Source organism: Hevea brasiliensis, chromosome 18, assembly GCF_030052815.1.
Source record: "Hevea brasiliensis isolate MT/VB/25A 57/8 chromosome 18, ASM3005281v1, whole genome shotgun sequence".
Taxonomy (NCBI): Eukaryota; Viridiplantae; Streptophyta; class Magnoliopsida; order Malpighiales; family Euphorbiaceae; genus Hevea; species Hevea brasiliensis.
In genome coordinates this window covers 5,025,007-5,043,027 of record NC_079510.1, presented here as the reverse complement: position 1 = coordinate 5,043,027, position 18,021 = coordinate 5,025,007, and the positions used below count along the sequence as shown (strand labels likewise).

Genomic DNA, 18,021 nt, shown 5'->3' with positions numbered 1-18,021 from the left:
AAGATCAACTCATCAGATTGAGAAGTTCTTGTCATAAACAAAAAGAAATCAAAGTAAAAATAGAAAAATGCCTCAAAACCCTAGAAAACGATGGAATTTGGCCTCAAGAGAGTGGGGCCAAAGAATCTTATTAATTAGTCTTGATCATAACGTCATTTCCTTCAAACTAGGTATGGGCTGCCCTCCTAATTCAACCAAAATTCTTGATGAATAGTAACACCGTAATTTTTTTATCGAAAACCTGAAAATAGCAACAACTCACAAATAAAATTAATAACAGAATATCCTAATACTAAAAACACAAAATCCAATAAATTTCAGTCCCAGGCAACGGCGCCAAAATTCTTGATGGCTGTCGAATCCACCAGAAATTAAATTAAATTAACTGAAATTATCAGTTATAAAATATTTTCCATAGTAAGTGGTAAATCCAGGTCGAATCCTAGAGACTGAATTATTAAATTTCATGCACTTGTGTAATGGAAAAAAGAAACAAAGGTAGGGGGGGTAGATAATTAGCAATCCAAAGAAGAAATCAAAAATCAAAAATTAAGAGCTAAAATTAAATATGAAACTCTCAAATTAAACAAACTTCAGTCCAAGGTAATTCGCATTCCAATGCATTGATTCGATTATAGACAAAAGAAATACAATTATCTCTTATTGAATACTTAACGTAGATTTACCAAACAGCAAGGTAAAATCCCTAACTTCCCTATACTCATCAATTCGAGCCTAGCACTCTTGTTGACTCTAATTATTAACTGAATTGGTATTAAGCAATCCTCATCAAATTAATAACTGCTTTAAGAATAGGAAGTAGTTAAGCTGAACAACAATTTATGAAGGATAAATCATTTAATTCATCCTATTGTTTCCTTAGGTTATTATCGAAAACTAGGATCATAATCAATAAAACCTAATTGCTACTCATGTTCAATCTTACACAACAATTACAGATTATGAAGATGAACTAGCAATTGATCACATCAAACAATTAACTAATAGGCCTTTTTAGCAAATCATTCAATAGATCAAAGACAATGAAATCAGAAAATAATAGATAATCAAAAAAATATAAATTAAATTAAGAACCTGATCTCACAAATCACGCAAAAGAACTTAAATCCCTTGAACTGAATTGAAAACTTAGCCGCTCATGTTCATGGCTTACAGAAAATTAAAGAAGAAATTTGAAGAAATCTAGAATGTGAATGGAGAACGAAGGTCTGATCTTCCTTGTGACGGCTGCTACCTCTTCTATTTATAATAAATGGCCTAGGGTTAGGTTTTTAGAGTCCTTGAGGTCTTAAGAGTCTTTCTCTCTGTCAAAAACTGCAACTGGAGCAAATTCAGGAAACTGATTGTCGATGAATACACAGGCCGTGTAACTTACTGGAGCTGAATGGGTATGTCTTGCATTGGCACAGAAGGTTACACGGGTCTCCAAGATTTACACGGGTGGCCCGTGTATTTTGTTTCTTCTTCAATTCTCTAGATTTCTTCTGGCAGAATGTTACACGGGTCCATAGTTGTGCTTACACGACCCGTGTACTTTGTATCAGCAACGCTTCTCAATCCTTTAACCTTTCCAAGCTGCCTTCCACAGTATTATGTTCTGGGACTTCACCAAAATTCTGAAAGAGTCAAATTAATGCAAATGCTAAAAATTTCTCCATTTAACACAATTATTTCAACAACTCTCTAAACATATGCCTAACAAATAATTATACTTTAATCAACTGAATTAGGCATAAAGATACCCTAGAAACACTAAATGTGATGGGAGTAAAATTAATAAATTATGCACTTATCACAATGAAGTGTGTTTGAGAGTTGTTTAGCCTTGTGACCTATCCCAAATACATTGCTTGCTACCAATCAGCTCTGCCCTATAATCATGTCGCTGAAAAGCCCCTCACCGAATGCACCATCACAAGGTTCTAGACTCTTATACACATGCATGTAAATAACCATTCTTTTTCCATTGGAATCAATACTAGTCACCTTGCTTTGATTGTGGAACTCCTTTCAGCTGCAGACTTTCAACTAAATCCTTTGGTATCTTAGGTGTCTTGGAGAATAAAAAGGTTTTGGTACATTGGATTACTGCAGATTTGTCTTCTCTCATCTAACAAAAGTCTATTTTAGTCTATTTTCTTTAAGATTTGTAGCTTTTGGCCCTCCTTCCTTTATTTAGGTATCGTGAAACCCTAGCCATTTCAAAGTCTTTCTCGAGGTATTTTAGTGTCTCTCTAGCACTTTTTTTTTAAGGGTTACTTCTCCTAACTTAGACTTAGGCTCAACCAATTCTATTGCTATTGCTTTTATACTTCTTGGACTTGTAAATTCAAAATATTGTTCCTACCTGATTAAAAAAAAAAGGTGATTGGCGCAGTAGTCTCCATAAATACAATCATATGTCATTTGGATCATTAATTAACTAATTTTATCACCTTGACTAAAGTCAAATATGAATAATACTTGCAGTATAAGTTCCCAACCAGTAGTTATTCTCATTTTTCCAATTTGGTAATATCTTTGATTGTCTAAAATGATTCTCAACCATTAGACCATGGATCCTTAATTCCGGTGCTTCTAATCACATCTCTTATAATAGAAATCTTTTTTATCCCTATCTCTTCTCCCGTTCAATCTAATGATACTTTAACCAATAGATCAAAAATTGTGATTAAAGAAGTAGGGAAGGCATGTCCTCTCCCTTCTATTTCTTTAACTTCAGTAATATTTGCTTCTAAGTGTCCATACAATTTAATCTCCATTAGCAAATTAACCAAACACTTTAATTGTTTATCACATTCATAACTGATTCTATTATTATGCAGGACTAAGGTACCAGGAAGGTGATTGATATAGGACATGAATCAAAAGGACTATATTATCTCTCTGGCACAAAATCTTCAATTGCTTTTGCTTTCATTACTTCTCTTGATATTCTTCATAGTTGTTTGGGTCATCCCAGTATATCCAAACTCCGAAAACTGGTTCCTACTCTTTCGATCTTATCTTCTTTAAATTGTAAGTCATGTTAACTTGTAAAACAAACTCGTTCTTCTTTTCCCAAGCTTAACTGGGTTGCATTCATTTTTTACATTGTTCATTTGAACACATATGGTCCAATTTGCGTCGGTTCAACTATGGTATTTCACTATTTATTACTTTATTGATGATTATTCTCAATGCACTTTGTTATTTTTTATGAAAGATAATTTTGAATTATTTTCTATCTTCAAAATTTTTGCGTTGAGATTAAGGTTGTAAATGAATCAAGCTATTCACAAGTTGCTCGGGCTCGATTTGGCTTGTTTAGAAAGCGAGTTGATCTCGAGATTAATTTTTAAGTTCATTTAATAAATGAGCTGAGCTCCAGCTTATCAATATTCAGCTGATTAAGATTGGTGAGCAAGCTTGTTAAACAGGCTAATTTACAAAAATATTTATATTAATTATTGTATTTCATTATATTTCAAATATTTATTATTTTATTAATGAATATTCTAAAAATAATATATTTTTTAAAATTATGATATAATCAATATATAAAATGCATTTGTAGAATATAGTTATTTGTAATTTAAATTTAATATTTTGTGAAATTTAAGTTATTTTTTATATGAAAGTTAATAAAAAAATAGGTAGTTTGAACTTTATAACTCTAAATCTTAAACTCATTAAGGATGTAGATAATTCAAGCTACTAGCAAGTTGCTTGTACAAAGATTTTAATTAACCAAGCTAAGCTCTTTAAAGCTCAACTCGATATAATCAATTTGGTGTTTCCATTAGTGTTACATAGTAACAGTACATGAGAATATTTTTCTCTTCCTTCTAAATATTTCATGTCTTCTCAACGAATCATTTATCAAATTCTTGTGCTCGTATCCCTCAATAAAATAGAGTAGCTAAACATAAGGATTGACAACTTATTAAGAAAACCTGTACTTTACTCATGCACCATCATGTTTGTGACACCCCTTACCCGTCTACAGTGTAGCCGAGCAAGATATGCCACACAGTGTGCCAAAGCAGCATATCTTATTTTATTACTATTTACCCTTTCTTAATTTGTTTATTTATTTATTTATTTATCACTAAGTGAAATTTATGTCCTTTTATTTTATTTATTAAAATTATGATTTAATTTAAGGTTCTGAAAATTTTATAGAAAATCCGGCAGAGTGCTGGCTAAAAATGGAGAAAATAGTTCTTTGGAACCTGTGAAAAACACTCCCAAATTTTCATTCATTTCCAAACTCCAAATAATTTCAACACAAAGTCATCACAATTCATCAAATCTCAACACTTCTCAACATTTCAAACTCAAATTTTCAATTTCATTCCATGCATGAATAATTACATACTCATATTTACAAAGAAATGTTCAAATTCATTAACTCATAATATGTACAATAATTACAAAAGTTTATCATTTACATGACAAAATGTAGATCTAATACAAAATGAAGCCTAGCAATCCTACCAAATGCACTGTTGGTCGAGGTACCACAAAATGCAAAATGCAGATCCAAGTCTGATTCCCAGTCTACGGTCTACTGGGCTCGTGCTCCGTATCTCCAGTACCTACGCGTGGCAAAAGCAACGCGCTAAGCAATATTGCTTAGTGGTGCCAATAATAAAATAAAAATAACTAAAATGAAATAAACATGCAGAGTGTATGCTAATTTTTCGTACAAACAAGTTTTGGTAATTATTTGTAGTATTATTAATTCAGTACTTTTTATATTAATTATTTGATTAAATATTTATTGAGATTTATTTTGGTTGCCCAAGTAACCTATACTAGTTGACTGGACTGGATAAATGGGTAAACTAGCACTGAGTACCAAGCACCTCGGGCTGTCACACCATCGGTCACAAAGTGTCTCCTGGTGTGCAAACAGAATGGCTAATAAGCCATATAAGCAATCAGACATAAAGCTGAGTATAATAACATAATCAGTATAGCCATAGGCTATCATATCACAGAATGGCATAATAGGCCATAAACCATAGAATGGCATGAAGCCATATGCAGTACTGCTATCAGAACCCTATTGGCATGCCAACCTATCCAAACTAGTCATACTAGGCAATACTAGGGCATTTTACAAGATTTAATGTTTAATTCTTTGTATTTAATTTTCATTGGTTCTTATTCATTTCACTGGTCAACCCAAAATGTTGACTTTTCATACACAATAGATAGGTTAGTTCTATTAGCACCAACATGTCACAATTTGCATTCTAAAATTGTTGGCATTTGTTGCCAATACCATTTCAAAGCTTATTGTATGTTATTTAAAATTTTTAGATTTCATACCTTAAGTTTACTTTTCCATTGGTCATTGCTACAGTAAAAATTTGGCAAAATTCTCTTTATCAAAGTTGTTTCTTATTGTGTCTTCTTTAATTTCCTTTTTGAATCACTCCATTTGGAGTTTTCTAGCTCAAGTTATGCTAATTTTAGCAAGGCTAGCCGGATTGGTATCTACCCAGAATTTCTGGGCAGAATCCCATTCTGGCAGTTTTGGTGTCCTAATTTTGGTAGGCAATTTCATTAAGTTCTGGTCAGAATTTGAAGTTGTATTCTTCATGAAAGTTGTCCTAAATTATCTAAGCTTTCCATTGATATAAAATTTAGGTCAATTGGACTTTTCTACACTGAGTTATAACCATTTGAACAAACACTGTTCATTTGGTCAATTGCCCGAACCAGCAGGTTGGTTACCCAAATTTGGTCAATTTTTAGAGTATTCAAAGTTTGTTTTCTGGGCAAGGTTTCTTCATCAAAGTTGTGGCATTATGTGTCTAGTTTCATATCCAATTGGCCTTACACCAATTAAACCTACACAACTCCAGTTATAGCTACCCAAACCTGCTAGACTCACATCCAGCCCTGTAGGTCCTATGAGGCAGCATACCCAACCTCAAATCCAAAGCCACAATTCACTTCGATTTCTCATCAAACATAGCCAAATGGTCACTAATTGACCACTAGGACTTCCATTCACCAACACATGAGCAAAATCCTAATTTTATTCCAAACCCTAACTCCAAAATTCCAATTTACTCAAACAACATGCAATCAAATGTTCTAATCATCAAATTCATGTTCAATTACATCAATTCACAACTATAATTCACTTGAATCATTGAAACCCTATGGTACCTTAAGGCTGCCAAAAATTGAAGGATTTCAAAAATGCAAAATTTGTTTCATTCAATCCAAATTCAAGGTCAATTCCTAATCTACAAAAGGTAAACTCAAAGATTGATAGATAAAATGGCACTAACCTTGAATTAGCCAATTCCCAAGGCTTGAAAACTCTACTTTTTCTCTTTTTTTTTTTTTTTTGCTATCCAAGTCTTGCTCTAGGTGTGAGGATAAATTTTAGTGAAGACAATCTAGGGTTTTGAGGTGATTTGGTGGGTGAACTCAAGCTTGTAAACAAGCATCAATGGAGTTTTCTCTCTTCTCTCTCTCTCTTCCTATGTTGGCCGGCCACTTTGGCTGAAGAAGAATACTATTTTTTTTCTTTTAATTCTTGTCTCTTATTAAGTCTTCTTAAAGTGTTGTTGAAATCTAATTGGTGGGAAAATTTAATTTCATAATTATGACATCATATGGGTGATGTCATAAATCAAATTTTCACTTCATTTTCCCATTTTTAATCTTCTTTTCTTCACTCATTTTTAATTAATTTTTCATAAATATTTGTTCATATTTTTGAACAAAATCTTCACTCACTTAATTGGACAAGTCGGTCAAAAATCATCTCTGCAGTTGAAATGACCAAAATGCCCTCCGTTTAGCTTAAGGAGCTAAAACTGTCTGTACCGATCTTAAAAATTCTCCTAACCTTTTCTTGACATTCTAATGCTACCTAGTGCGCCGTAACTCTTCTCTGACGTCTCAGAAATTATTTCACGAAATTTCCCTCGGGTTTAGGGCTACTAGCTGTGAAGAAAGCAACTTCTCGTTTGGTCACCCATCGCTAGGGCACCGGCTCATTTAACTTTGTTGTATTTTATTTCTAAAATTTTTCTTTAATTTTTCTTACACTTCTTTGAATTATTTATTACTCCTCACTCTAGTCTAATTACAATTTCAAATATTCTAGCTGTCCGGACAGACCTTGGTCACCGAAACAATAGAACGTATGGTCAGGCTAAAGTGAGGGCGTTACAATGTTCCACTTCATTTTTTGGGGGGATGTTCTTACTGCCTATTAATTAATCATATGTCTTCTTCTATTTTATGGAATTAGAGTAGCCATTCTCGTTTCTTTCCACATTGAAATCCATATTATCATTCTCCTTGTGTGTTTGGTTGCACACTCTTGTTCATAATCTTACTCCTGAAAAGACAAATTTCAACCAAAACCTGTTAAATGTATTTTTCTAGGATATTCTCACCTTTAGAAAGGTTACAAATTTTATGAGCTAGCCACAAACAAACATTTCATATCAGTATATGTAACCTTCTCAAAACATCTCTGAACTTCTCACCTAAGCAGTAAACTAAAATTTCATCTCAAGCTCTTCTAGTTCCTCTTATTCCTACTCCAAATGCTATCCCACCTCCTCTTCAGGTTATTTACAACTACCTCATCCAAATCCTTAGACTAGCACAAATGATGTTTTTCTTGATGATACAAGTCCACAGAATGCTTTAAGTGACTTATCTCTCATATCAACATCATCACTTACACTGGTCATGCCTCTAGCAAAAGTAACTACTCTCCTCATTGCTCTTCATAAAGGTACTCGTACTTTTTATAATCCTTATACCATTTACAATGTCTTTAGTTATCACCGTCTATCTTCACCTTATTATGCTTTTGTTCCAAATTTTCTCTATCCAAGTTCCAAAAACTGTTAAGTAAGTGTTATCCCATCCTAGGTGGCTGGTTAATTGCACCAATCGTCCTTGAACTTAGGGGCCTTTTCATTTTTGTCCCTAAACTTCAATTTCTTAAAATAAAATCACTCAACTTAAGTTTCATTTCAAGAAAAGTCACTCTTACTTGCTATCTCTTACCTGCAATAGTAGGTTTACCAGTTCAAAAAAATAAAATTACTATTTTGTCTATCTCTGAAAAGAAGCAATCTCCTCATCGCGATAATCATCCTCCACAGTAGGCTCTAGCTTAATTTGCGGATCAGGCACAACTTCCCCAAGAGGAGCAGAGAAGAAATCCATGCCACCACAAAATCCCATTTCATCGTTGATTACAAAGTGGGGAAAGACTTTAAAGGGAAAGTTTCAATGTTGAGTGGAAAACCTGTTATTACAGGTGAAAGTGACTTTTTTTGAAATAAAACTTAAGTTGAGTGATTTTATTTTAAGAAATTGAAGTTCAGGGACGAAAATGAAAAGGCTCCTAAGTTCAAGGACAATTGGTGCAATTAACCCCCTAGGTGGCACAAGGCAATGATTGAGGAAATTACTACTCTTCATTTTAATAGTATTTAAGATTTAATTCCCTTGCCTCATAGAAAGTCTACTATTGGTTGTTATTGGATTTATACAAATAAGGTCTATCCTAATGGAAAATTTGATCACCTGAAGGCTTAACTTGTTACTAAAGGGTACACTCAAACTTCTTAGCAAGATTATAGTAATACTTTTTCTCCAGTGGCCAATATTGCCTTTTGTAATCTACTTATCTCAGTGGCTACTATTCATCATTGGCCATTTCATGAACTTGTGATATATGCATTTTGCATAGTCATTTAGGTTTAATTTCATAGCCATTTGATTTATTTGTTAGTCACTTTTAGCTAATTTTATTAGTTATTTAGATAGTTTTTCATAATTATCAATTTTTGGGTTAAATTATAATTTTTGCTTTGTTTTGTAGGTAAAATGGTGTTTTTGAGGAACTAAAAAGAAATTATGCCAATGAGGAGTGATTCCTATAGCCAAATATGTCAAAAACAAAGCTTGAAAGTTGAAGAATGTAAAATGGCCAAAATGTGCATAACCTGCAGCACAAGTTGTGCAGTTCTACATAGGGAAAAGAAGCAAATTCTTAAACCTGCCAAAATCTGCATGACTTACCTGCATGACTTATGCAGGTTCATGCCCTGCTTATGCAACTTCACGGAGAAGACAATTACTTTGGCCGAAACTTTAATGCATGACTTATGCAGATTCACTCCTTACCTATGCAACATCACAAAAAGAGTACCAAACCTGCCAAAACTTGCATAACCAGCTGCATAACTTATGCAGTCCATTTATGCAGTTTCATAAAGGACTCAAAAGCTTGAAAAACTTGCACAACCAACCTGGATAGCTTATGCAACATCACGGAAAGCACCTAGAACCACCAATTTTGCATGGAACCTGCATAAGAAGCTTGCATAACTTATGCAACTCTTCATAATGAGCTGGCAGAAAGATTCTCTCACGTGAACCTCACCTCAAACACACCATTTTAGGGCTACTTGTTAGAAGAATATAAATAGTGTCCTTATCTCATTTTGGAAGGAGCAGAAAGGAAAAAAGAAAGTGTCACACCTTACCCCTTTGTAAGGCATGACATGATCCCATAAAATACCTAATGAACTACCGAACTCCACCTACCGATAACTCATTAAGTATCCTACAAGGGATTTTAAAACAATTTTCTTACATTTTGGAAGTGGTAAGCATTTTGGAAGAAATTAAAATCATTGATTCGAAGTTTCAAAACTAATTAAAATTTTTGTCCTATTTTATTTTTCCACAAATTTTAAAAAAATTTCGGCAGAGTGCCGTTTGTATTTTGAGAAAACAGTTCTTCAAATACCTGAGAAAAACACTTCCAATAAATTTTTCCACAATTCCCAACCTCCAAATAATCTCAATTCAACATAACTCAAATCAATTCCACAATTCAATCAAAGTTTGTCATCTCAAAATATTTCGTCATTTCATTCACATTGCATTTAAAATTTAATTTACATATACAAGTCTTAATTTACAAAAAGAAAATCTAAAATACCATTATTATAAGTTACTGTACAACTGCTCAACTTTACATTGATACATAAAACATTATAATATTTACATCAAATATTTACAAGGGTATAAATAAATACCCGTACAAAAGTGATCAAAGAAGTTCTTGCCAATCTAGCAGCTCACTCTGCTGCTTTTTCCTTGCCCTTATCTGCAACAGCAAAATAAGCTATCGCTGAGTATAAAAATACTCAGTGGTGCACAATAAAAATTGAAATACAATACATAAAACATTCCTTGACAAATTCACAATTTGAATATTTCATAATCACATTTCACAATTTATCGAAACTCATTATAGCACAATTTTGGTCAAATAATTTAATAAACACAGTGTTGCTAATTCATACACAACTTAAGCCATGACACAAAATTTTCGATCAATGCCGTGTTGTACACCACGACAAAGCAATCTACAACCCCACTAATAGAATCAATGAGGGAGATGGCCAGCTAGCTAATGAGTACTCATCCGATCTACAACCACAACTGGTAAACCAGAGAGGGAGGAAAATAATCGATCTCAACCCCATAAATGGAGGAGGAATAATAAGGCACTGTCATGCTAAGTGTGAATCAAAAATCCATTTCAAACATTTTATTCAAATATTGCATACAAAAATCAAATCAATTTCCAAAGTTACAATTTCATCACAAAGTGGCAACACAAAAGTTCTTAAACTCATAATGCATACTAAATCAATTTTTCAAGGATAAAATGTTGAAATAGGATTTATTGTGCACAAACCTGACGTGAGTGGCCTCTAGGCCTTAACTCAGTCTCTCAGACTTTTCGAGTCTTTTTCAGCTGAAACACAAAATTTATAGTGTCTCAGTATCTTTACTTCATAACAATTCCAATATGTTTAAACTTACATTCTTGCAAATTTCATGTTGAGGTTACTATTTATGGTACTATTCAAGTCAAAATATTGACTTTCTTATACTTAAAAGGTATGGGAACTCCAACTATACTCACATACCATATTTTGGTCACCAATTTTGTTGGTTTTGGTTGTTTTCTCAAAACTTAGGTCTTTTAGGCAAAATTGCAAATTTTCAGTTTTAGTGTCTTATGTTTCACTGTTCCATTGGTCATTTTGCTGTTAGAATTGGGCTAAGTTTTCTTCATAGAAATTGTCCCTTAATGTCTTAACTTTATTCTCCTTTTTGAATCACTCCATTTGGAGTTTTGTAGCTCAAGTTATAGCCATTTGAATTATGGCTGCCGGATTGGACTTAACTCAGATTTTTGGGCACCAAACTGGTTCTGGTAGTTTTAGGTCACCAATTTTGGGTGGCTAAATGACTTGGTTAAGGGCATAATTTGGATTAGTGTTCTTCATGAAAGTTGTAGTACTATGTCATACCTTTCTAATGCCACAAAAATCAGGTCATTTGGACCTGCCTAGCTCAAGTTATGGCCAAATGAACAAATGTTCATTTGGCCATTTTTGGTACAGGTCAGATTGCCAATTCCAGATTTGGTCAATTTGTTCACTAGGTTTTGGTCACTTTTTGGGCATGATTCCTAAATGAAAAATTTTCCATTTTGTGTCTATTTTCATTCACAATTGGCCTTACATCAATTGGACTTGTAAATTTTCAGTTTTGGTCCCTGAAAGGGACCTTGGTCCTGCTGCCTGCAGGCTGCCCACAACCAATCCGAATTCAAGCCTAATTCTAACACTTCCAACATACCTCAGTTGGTCACAAATGACCATTTCTCACCTCAAACCAAGTCCAACACATCATTTAACAATTTCTCACATTTTTGTCTTCCAAAACCCTAGATGCCAAAACCCTAGTTCATGCCATTGATTAATTCCTAATCAAATCATTACACTAATCACATATTCAACATTATTTAAGCTCTAATTCATGTTTAGTTTAACTAAACACTATCAAATCCAACACCCTATCTAGCTGGCCGAATTCACATATGGTCCCTCAACAAAAATTTTCTTTTCATTTAAAGTTTATTTCCAAGTTCAATAAGTTAAAAATGTAAAAATCAAACTAAAAGTGTCAAGTTTGCTTACTAACCTTCCTTAGAACTTCAAATCCTTCAATTCTCTATCTTTTGCCCTTTCTTTCCTCTTTCAATCTTCTTCTTAAGTTGAGATAACAAGCTTTGATGAGGTGTTTATGAAAAATATTAAGGTTAAGTGAGGGAATTTAAGCTTGAATGCAAGCTTCAATGGAGGACAACCATGGAGATGAGAGGGAGAGGTGGACGGCTACTTGAAGAAAATAAGTGTTTTCTTTTTTTTTTCTTTTCTTTTCTTTTTTTTATGTCTTTAGGAAGACCACAAATTACCATAAATTTAATTTTTAATTATAATATTTATGACATCATGCATGATGTCATGCATTATGTCATCTCTTTTCACATTTTTCATTTTCCTTTTTATTTTTCTATTTATTTTTCTATTAGTTCTTTAATTTAATTTCCGATTCCGAAATTTTCTTTTCTCTGATTTTATTTGACAGTTAGGTCAAGAGTCAGCTCTCGGGGTCAATTGACCAAATTGCCCCTCGCCGGTTCAACTCGGTTTGCAAATAATTCAATATTTCTTCCGGCTCCCTGACCTAATTATTTGACTGACTTAATAATTCTTTTTTGTGATTTTCTCTTTTCCACTGTGTTTGCGATAGTCCTAAGGACCGCAGCGTCACATTTTACAGTTCGAAATTTGAGTTTAAATCGACTTCGCAATCCTTCCCGAGAAGGTCACCCATCGCTTTGACTCTCGGCTCATTTAACTTCTTATGTTCTGTTTTTCTTATTTATACTTAACTAATTGACAATTACCAATTATTTGTGTTCAGGGCTTATCTAGTTGTCTTAGACATGATTCTAATCTCCTTAATTATCCGGACCGACACCGATCACCGGAACAGTAAAATATACCAGGCCATGCAAATAGGGGTGTTACAGAAAGAGCAGAAAGCAAGGGAAAATGTCAGAAAAACAGAGCAGAGGCATCACTTCTCTCTTCTGAACCAGATTTGGAGTTTTTCTTCTTTTCTTCTCTATTTTCTACCTCTATTGTATTGGGTTTCTTAGTTCTTAGCATAGTTTCAAGATTTATTTCCATATTTACTCAGAATTTCTTGTAATTATTATGGATAGTGAGTAGTTTTTCATAGGTTCTGGATTTGGGATGTAATATTTGAGATATTTTGTGGATTTTGATTGGATAATCCATATTCTGTGATTTTTATGAGGTTTTATCATTTTCTTGTATGCTTAATGACATGCTTAGTGTAGGATCCCATTAAGTATTGTTCTTAATCCATGGTCACCGAAAGGAGAAAACCCTGTGATAGATAATCAAGAAATTGGACTTGATTAACTTAGATCTAGAAATAGACTAAGGATTAAGAGGATTTACAGATTAATTAAGGAATTTAATGGGTCTTGATTAATTTTAACTCCACAAAAGTAGGATTAAGTTAATTAAGGCACTCTTTGTCTCACTCGAAAGGGTATTCAAAGGATTTAAGAAGTAATCTCCTTAAAACCCATAATTTCTATAACATTGGATAACCAATTTAAAAATCCCAAAATAGCTTGAATATGAATTCCCAAACTCCAGAATCGCCCTTTTACCATTGTTAATTTTAATCGAGTTTAATTGCTTATCATTTTAATTCTTGCCATATTTCAATTAGCTCATTTTAAATTTCCGCAAATTTAGTTGAATCTTCATATTGGTAATTAGATTATTAATTTTGAATATATAGATTTCACACCTCAATTTATATCAATCTATCACCTGAGTTTCAAAATTAGCTTGAATTAGTCAATTTTTATATCAAAAATTCAATCATTAACACAACTCTTCGAGGAAACGATTACTTTTCTATACTACTTGAACGACCCGTGCACTTGTGGTTGAGCCACATCAACTTGACATTAAAAATGCTTTTTTAAATGGGGAGTTAGTAGAAAAGGATTATATGGAGCAATTTTACTTCTCAAGCTTAAAATGTAGACTGCATTGATCCTCTCATGGAAAAAAGAAAAAGTCCCCGAGGGCATGGTTTGGACACTTCAGTGCTTATGTCCAACAATTTGGGATGACCCAAAGTAGAGCTAATCATTTAGTATTTTATCATCATACTGATCATGGTAAGAGCATCTATTTCGTGGTTTAAGTCAATGATATTGTTATCATGGTAGTGATTATGATGGAATTACTCAATTAAAACAACACCTCTTCAGCATAGTTATTAAAGGCGCGCCTCAGGCTCAAGGCTCACCAGGCTCGAACCCTAGCGCCTTATGTGCCTAGGTGTGCGCCTTTGTTCCAGGCACAAGGTTCTAGAAAGGCATGCTTTCTTTATTTCTATCTTTAGCGAGCACTTTCATTAGCAAAAAGGACAACCACTTAAACTCAAACCAGCAAACCTAATTCAAGATATATGCCAAAGGAAAAAAAAAAAGAAAAGCATCACATTTATTTGATTTTTATGAACTTTTTAAATTTTTTACTTTTGCGCCTCACCTCACTCAGGCGCGCACCTGAGCCTTGTGCCTTGTGCCTAGGCTCCATGATTCCTTGGCGCCTTAATGCGCCTTGAGCCTTTAATAACTATGCTCTTCAGTTACTTTAAGATCAAAGACTTGGGTAAATTGAAATATTTTCTAGAAATCAAAGTTATACAATCCAGATGAAGACAAGGGTCACTCATAAGTTATTAGATATTCGGATGCAAATTGGATTGGTTCTCCTTTAGACAAACGGTCTACTTCAACATATTTTTTCTTGTTCAGAGGAAATTTAATAACTTGGAAAAGTAGGAAGTAAGATGTAGTCGCTAGGTCAAGTGCAGAAGTAGAATTATTAGTTGAAACAACTTCTTTAAGAACTGAAATGTGGGCATACCAAACATATGAAGTTGATTTGTGATAATCAAGCAGCATTACATATAGCCTCTAATTCAGTTTTTCTTGAAAGGACAAAACACATAGAGGTGGCTTGTCATTTCATCAGGTAAAAGATTGAGTCAGGATATATTGCTTTTAGTTTCATCAATTCAAACAACCAATTAGCAGACATTCTCACTAGATTACTTAAAGGTGCTCGAATTGATTACATTTGTAATAAGCTAGGAGCATATAATATGTATGCTCCAATTTAAGGGGGGAGTGTTAGAATGCTCATTGTGAATGATTGAATAAGTAACATTATTTGTAACACCCCTATTTGCATAGCCTGGTATATTTCACTATTCCGGTGACCGGTGTCGGTCCGGACAATTAAGAGGATTAGAACCACACTTAAGACAACTAGATAAGCTCTGATACCACTAAAACATGTCACACCTTACCCCTCTGTTCGCTGACCTTCTCGGGAAGGATTGCGAAGTCGATTTAAACTCAAATTTCGAACCGTAAAATGTGACAGCGCGGTCCTTAGGACTATTGTGAACACAGTGGAAAAGAGAAAATCACGAAAAAGAATTGTTAAGCCATTCAAATAATTAGGTCAGGGATCCGGAAGAAATATTGAATTATTTGCAAACCGGGTCGAACCGGCGAGGGGCAATTTGGTCAATTGACCCTGAGAGCTGACTCCTGACTTAACTGTCAAATAAAATCGGAGAAAAGAAAATTTCAGAATCAGGAATTTGAAGAACTGTTTTCTCAAAATACAGACGGCACTCTGCCGAAATTTCTATAAAATTTGCGAAAAAATAAAATGGGACAAAAATTTTACTAGTTTTAAAATTTCGGCAAAGTGCCGTCTGTATTTTGAGAAAACAGTTCTTCAAATTCCTGATTCTGAAATTTTCTTTTCTCCGATTTTATTTGACAGTGAGGTCAGGAGTCAGCTCTCGGGGTCAATTGACCAAATTACCCCTCGCCGGTTCAACCCGGTTTGTAAATAATTCAATATTTCTTCTGGATCTCTGACCTAATTATTTGACTGGCTTAACAATTCTTTTTCGTGATTTTCTCTTTTCCACTGTGTTCGCAATAGTCCTAAGGACCGCAGCGTCACATTTTACGGTTCGAAATTTGAGTTTAAATCGACTTCGTAATCCTTCCCGAGAAGGTCACCCATCGCTGTGACTCTCGGCTCGTTTAACTTCTTATGTTCTGTTTTTCTTATTTATACTTAACTAATTGACAATTACTAATTATTTGTGTTCAGGGCTTATCTAGTTGTCTTAAGTGTGGTTCTAATCCTCTTAATTGTCCGGACCGACACCGGTCACTGGAATAGTGAAATATATCAGGCTATGCAAATAGGGGTGTTACATTATTAAGCTGTGAATGGGTGAATTAGGCCCATGAATGTGTGCTATGTTTATGCTTATAATTTTTCCTATGTGCTGTAAATGGGTAACATACCACTCTTAGTTTATGTGCTGTATATAACCAAAGGCTTGAGGGAATAATCTATCATTTTCACCACATTTTCTTTTTATTTCTTCTCCCTCTTCATTTTAATAATTATCTTTAAAGACTGGAATAATGCACATTTGGTTTATTTCCATCTTGAGAGTTGAATTATTAAGTTGCAAGGTGGGATTCAATTTTGAAGTCTATGGATAGCCTCAGCCCACCAATAATGCAGAAGAATTCATTTTTTTATTGGAAATGGGAATATCATAAACTTTCTTTTCAACATATATGTATATGACATATCTATGTGAATTTGTGTTTTGTATTTGTATGTGTAGGAACTCAAATAGGTCCATAGGCGTGAGTACCAAGATTAGGATAATGCAAGCCGCTAAATATGCCCCACGGAAAAATATCATTCTTGATTCTAAAATTGAATAGTTATCATCCATAAGTGGCAAATTTCAACGTTGTCTAATAGTGAACATGTAATAAGAAGCAATGAGGAAAGGAAAGAATGATCACATTGAGCTTATTCAAGGGAAAAAAAAAATGAGAAGTGTTTAGCCATATAGTAACCTAACATTTCAATTTAATTAGGGATGAATTTATCATCCAAAGGATATGAGGGAAACATGCCTGGTCAAATGTGAAACAACAAAAACCATCCATGTAGTCAATGTCCATCCATATGATATCACAAGGAATGCCCTTCTTTCTATATGTTCCGACAATCTACAATTGCAAAAGGCTCAAAAACAAGAAGAAATGATATATGATGTCTAACTATCAAAGGCTCATAGTAAAAGCTATACACAAAACTTTGCAAAAAGAAACTATTAAAACTTGACTTTCCATAGTTATAAATAAATAAAAACAATCTAGCTTGAGATCCCATAGTGGTCAATGTATTGATATAATGCATCAACACTATACCTCACAAACCCTCTTATCAAAATCATGGCTCCAAGGGCATTGTTGATAACCTAAGGCCCACTTTAAAGGCATAAAAACAATTCTTGAATATAGATATGCAGCATAAACCACTACAAATGTATATTCAAAAATAAAATAGAAAAGAAATAGCTAGAGGTTACCAAAACACTACACAAGTTAATCAAATGTAATTGTCTAATGCTTTGAGTCAAACTCATCATGCAATTTTTTTTTCTAAAATTAGATATAGATGCCATGATCTTTGTCCGAATTTCAACCCATAACTCCTCCTTTTCACCATTTCTACCAATTTTTAGTCTATTAGTACTCATGCTATGAAAAAATTTGCAAATACCAATCCTCATTTAAGTTTAACTAATAAAATTGAGAAAAAATATGTACCAAGAAAAATTTTGCCCGAATTTATTTTATCACAAATGTTAATTGGGATTGAAATTTAAAGGCAGATTTAAATAAAAACCTATTACACATTATGTTTCTTAAAAAAAAATAGAAATTAAGGTAAAAAGGTACTAATGGGATGGGCTATGCATGGTTTTTAGGGGTCCCCAACCAAAAACTGATTCATACATGTTTTTCTATGATTTTTTTAGATATTTTTACGCAAACCAACTAACAGCAACTTAAAGTGGAATGGCAAGAACCTATGCTGCAAAAAGACCAAATCTGGGATT

At 33.6% G+C, this 18,021-nt stretch overlaps 1 pseudogene; it reads right to left on the bottom strand.

The window, feature by feature from the left end:
- LOC110669870 (uncharacterized) overlaps positions 1-17,658 on the bottom strand; it is a 67,585-nt pseudogene extending 49,927 nt beyond the window's left edge.
- Between the last annotated feature and the right edge of the window lie 363 nt (positions 17,659-18,021).